This window comes from Micrasema longulum, unplaced genomic scaffold, assembly GCF_059751315.1.
Source record: "Micrasema longulum isolate JH-2025_06_02 unplaced genomic scaffold, ASM5975131v1 h1tg002037l, whole genome shotgun sequence".
Lineage (NCBI taxonomy): Eukaryota > Metazoa > Arthropoda > Insecta > Trichoptera > Brachycentridae > Micrasema > Micrasema longulum.
The window spans coordinates 86907-92069 of NW_028279205.1; positions in this window are offsets into that span (position 1 = coordinate 86907).

Below are 5163 nucleotides of genomic sequence, written 5' to 3' on the forward strand. Positions count from 1 at the left end.
AAAATCACAGCAAATGGTTAAAGCAAATGAAAAACATCTGAACAATTTTTTTAAAGGAACGAATTTATTGCAGTTATATACATATTTACTACCAGGGGTGGAATTCTGAATCTTCTTTCCCCCTAGAGAGTGATTTTAGACGTCAAATAAGTATTAACTTGTAAAATCAAACATGATGATTTTCAATTTATTGCAACAGAAAGGGAAAACATTTTTAAGAAGGGAATATGGGAGTCTAGGTATTAAAAGGTCTTATGACCTGTCATTGGCTGATTTAAGTGGCTACTTTACACACTGTGTAATATTCACCATTATGTTTGAACATCCACATTTCCTCAACTCTTCCATCTGTTGACTTTTGTAAAGTGAAAGAGCTGAAACCTTTATCATGAAAAATTAAAAATTGGAAAATTGTTTTCAGGCGTTGCCTAGTAGGCGAATTGGTTCAGCCGGATGAATCTCGCCCACATGATAAAAGGTTTCAGCTAAACTTCACAAACGTCAACTGATGGAAGAGTTGAGGAAATGTGGATGTTCAAACATAAGCAGAATGGTGAACGTTACACAGTGTGTAAAGTGGCCACTTAAACCAGAAAATGACAGATCATAAGCCCTGTAAATGCCTAGACTCCCATATTCCCTTCTCAAAAATGTTTTCCCTCTCTGTTGCAATAAATTTCAATATGAACAACTCCCTAGGGAGAAAATGCAGCCAGTCTTCAAGCATTTGGACTTACTCGAAATATTGATAATAATATTCATTTATAACATTATTGCGACCTTAATCATTACCCACAACACTTAATTAGGTTGAATTGACGAAATCGTATTAGTTTTTCTCCGTTTTTTAAACAGGTTTAAACATTTATTTTACCTTTAATAATAAGTGTGGCCATTATATAAAGGAATGTGTCATTGTATTTTAAAAAAATCCTTAAATAAACCATTCTCTGAAGGGGGGAGAAGATTCAGAATACCTACCAGGGCTTCGATTATGAACGGCTATCTTCGTCGGTATACACTGAGACGGTATAAACTTATATATCGATATTTATGTCCGAAAGTGTATTTATTTGTATGAAAATTTAAAGTACGAGTATCTTAGTCGGTAACCGGTAATTGAATATGTTAAGAAAAAAAAATTGGAAACACATTTTTTTTTTTTTTACAGAAAACTTAATTTTACTTTGTAGATAAAATTGAAGATAAATGTTAACTTCAGCTGTAATCGGGGTCCAGGGCTGCTATTCTAAACGCTCTCGCGCCCGTAGATTACTTTTATCGCGTTAGGTCGTTATTAGCGCGTAGTTAGTACGTATATACGCACTATAAAAGCGCTTTTTACGGCCGCGAGAGCGTTTAGAATAGCAGCTCAGGAAATCTATATACGACTAAGGCATTTGAACATAAATATGAAGTTTTCTCTGGTTAGGTTAGCCTCCATCTAACATGGCTTAGCCTGTTCTCAGTGGTTATTTTTTTGTGTTCTAAATTATAAATAGTTCTGTTCCAATATTGAAAAACCATTACTTAAAAAACCTTAAAGTTTTACCCAAAATGGGTATTGTTTAAGTGTAAAAAGCAAAATACAAAAAGTCAGTGTGATTTTTACAGCATTCTAATAATGTATGTTATTTTGATTTTATTGCCGTAAGAATTTTTAATCTAAAAACTGACAATGGAAAACGAAACATCATTTTCTCCATACCCGTTTCTGAGCCAGTGTGGACCGACGATTGGAGAATTTATGAAAAAAGTTTTTAGTATGAGGGAAACCGATGAAAGGGCGGTCTTTAATTTGGTGTGGGGAAGTAGTGCTTTTGCTAAAAACCGAAGTAAACAACTTAATAAAATGTTTCATGTGAATATAATATTTGAAATCTTCCTGGCAAGATTCCATAGTTTGTTATAAATTGCTTCCTCAATTACGTCTCAATATGAAATTATCTAGAAAAAATTAAAATATAATTTAATTTGAATCAATAATATAAAATTTATATTTGAAGCACTAAGTTTGTGGTGGTGGATCAAAGAATTTGTATAGAATTTTGTGTAAAAAATTAAATAAAGTGTAACAAAGTACTAAAAGGCCTGGTTAGTCTGCTATGAGTAAAACACGAGTAGTATAAGCGTTTCCAAGATGGCCGTGAAGACGTTGAAGATGACGGACGGCCCGGACGCCCCAGCACATCAACAACCGATGAAAACGAGGAAAAAGTTAATGAAACGTTCATGAACGATCGCCGAATCGCAATTAAAGAAATCGCTGATGTTGTTGGCATATCGATTGGCTCATGCCATAAATTTTTTTGAATATTTTGGGTATAACGCGTGGCAGCAAAATTTGTTCCAAACATAGAATTAAGAATAGTCCAGAAGGAGCGTAGAATCATATTTGAATACATCGGACTGTGTCCAATAATCCCCCCACTATGCCCCACTTTCGCGCATTCGTGATGTCGCTGCGTAATGTTGCACGATGGGAAAAATATAATTATAACACAAATGTAAGGTAAAAAAAAATCAATCTGTTAATTTCTCTAAAATTTTATTGTACACTCGGAAATATTGATTGACACAACAGAGTAGATAAGTAAAGGATCATTTAATAAGAGTAATTGAATTAATGAACTTTAAACTTAAAATATAAAACACATTTTATTTGACATAAAACGGATATTTTTATATCATGTTAAATAATATTTGATGTTTTAAAGATAATTTCGGTCAAATGTCCACCACAGAGTTGTTTAATCCGAGGTCCAATTTTCATTAGTTCTCTCATTAGATGAGCAAAGTAGGGTAAACAAATTTACTACCCTGTCAACACTAACGAAATATTCATTTTGTTTCTTCGACAATCGGAGAGATAAAATAATTCAATTTTTAAGTAGTTCATTTGCTACTTACACATTCATTTGCTAAGTACTCATAAAATGTGATCTTATTCTGTTTCTTTAAGATCCTAGCAGTATTTTTACACTTTAAAAGGACACGACACGGCATAGTTGAATTCAAATCAGGATTTGCGTACTGAGCGACGTCTACAAATAAACTAATGGGTTAAAACGTAAACCTACTAATTTATGAGTAGTTTAGTCGCCTTCTGTTTGATGTGCGTATGCGGTTTCTGGACTATTCTTAATTCTATGGTTGCAAAATTGTTTTTGTATTTCGAACAAAAACAGCGGCGAATGGAAGTTGCTCAGTTGTCACTAAATTAAGTCAACGACGATGCAGAATTACTGAAACGTGTTATAACTGGTGACGAAACATGGGTTTACGGATATGACGTCGAAACTAAGACTTAATCGTCCCATTGGAGGCATTTTGGATCGCCAAGACGAAAACCGCCGAGCACGCCGAACACGTCTTACCTTAGCGCCTACCACAGACAAAGTAAACAATGAAAAAAGCAATAAAGCTAAAAATTTTAGCATATTTCAGGGGCAAGTATACCAACATAACAAAAATTTACAATTGGACTCTCCGAACCCGCGAAATTTAAAAATTCCCGTTATTTTCTGAACACACCTCGTACATTTTCTTAACTCTTCCATTCTCTAACGATGCTGAATGTATGCAGTACAGAATAAACTATCTTGAAATCGAAGAATAATGTTCGACCAAGAATAAAATCAGAATATTTCATAGTCCCTGGACTGGTACCTGAAGCGTAAGACCAACATCTTACCTTCATGAAACAAAAAATGATCAAGAAACGCTGCAATTGGTGTACCAATCGCAGAGTAATTTCAAAATTACAAAAGTTTAAAAAAATCATACGTAATAATATTTTTATTTTTTTGCTTAGTTTGATATATTAACAAATAAAAAATCCACTGGACGTTCACGCTCCTGACATCTATGAAATAATTGTAACATTAATAGATTTTTCAAAAACAATAAAGACCTTTGCTTATTTGGATTATAAATAATATATGGTATAATCAATCACTTGTCAAAAAAACAAAGTCGCAAAACAAAGCGATAAATTTCTCACGACCCGCGATGTAAAGTGACATAAAAACGCGTAAAAGTTTATTTAAACGTACAGTCGCCGCCGTTGCCAAAACGTGGCAAAATAAATAATATTCTAGAAGATTTTGCGATTGATTGCTCTTTAAAACATCGCGCGGCGTCCAATAAATAATTCATTGTATCGTATCATTGCCTAATTTTACTTAAATAGTTTTTATTTATTTATGACCACCCACTACTTTGACTTTTTTGTTTCTAAAGTTTAAATTTTATATTCAAGTGTTTGTTTATTCTTTATTTTATTTATTTATTTATTCATATTTTTTGCTTACAAACTATAATTAATAATACCAAATAATGTGACCTCACCGGGGTTTCCCGTGCCGAGGACACTCAACAATATACTTTTTTTAAATTACATTTGAGAATAATCAAAGAAGACTAACTTAAAAAAAACGAAGATAATTAACAAATATTTAGACAGTTTTAAAAACAAGGTATTTATGTACATCTATATTATTTATAATACAAAACACACAACGAAAATAACAAAAACCTATCATAAGCTATACACTTGTGGAGCAGTTGATTCAATATTGGTATGGGCGAATGAGACAATCCATTCAACTTCCAACTAGCTCCACTATCCATTTTTTACAGCCTTTTTAAACATTTTCTCTTTAATTGAATTGTTTGTTTTATCTATTTTTCTACTTTATAAAAATATTTTAAACCATTTTATTTGGTTTTGTTGAGTTTTTCTTTCATTCTTTCTTATTATTTCTTATTTGCTATTTTTTATTTTTCAAAGCATAAAAAAAAATATATGTTCATTATTTCATATGCGTACAATATTGTCTGTGCTCTTTTATTTGGATCTTAACAAAAACTTTAATCGGAGCAAACTATTATTTGATATAACATTTTGAGTTAGTCCAAATGTTTGCGGACAAATGACTGGATTTCACAGTTAAACTAAACAGGTCCAAGAAGTTTCAAAATTGAAAAATTGTTGTCCGGCGTTTCCCAGTATGTGAAATAATTCGATCAGATGAATATCTTCACAGCAATAAAGGTTTTAGCTCTTTAACTTCGCTGAAATCAATAGGTGGAAGAATTGAAGAAATATGGATGTTCAAACATAGGCAAAATGGTGAATGATAAACAGTGTAAAGTAGCCAC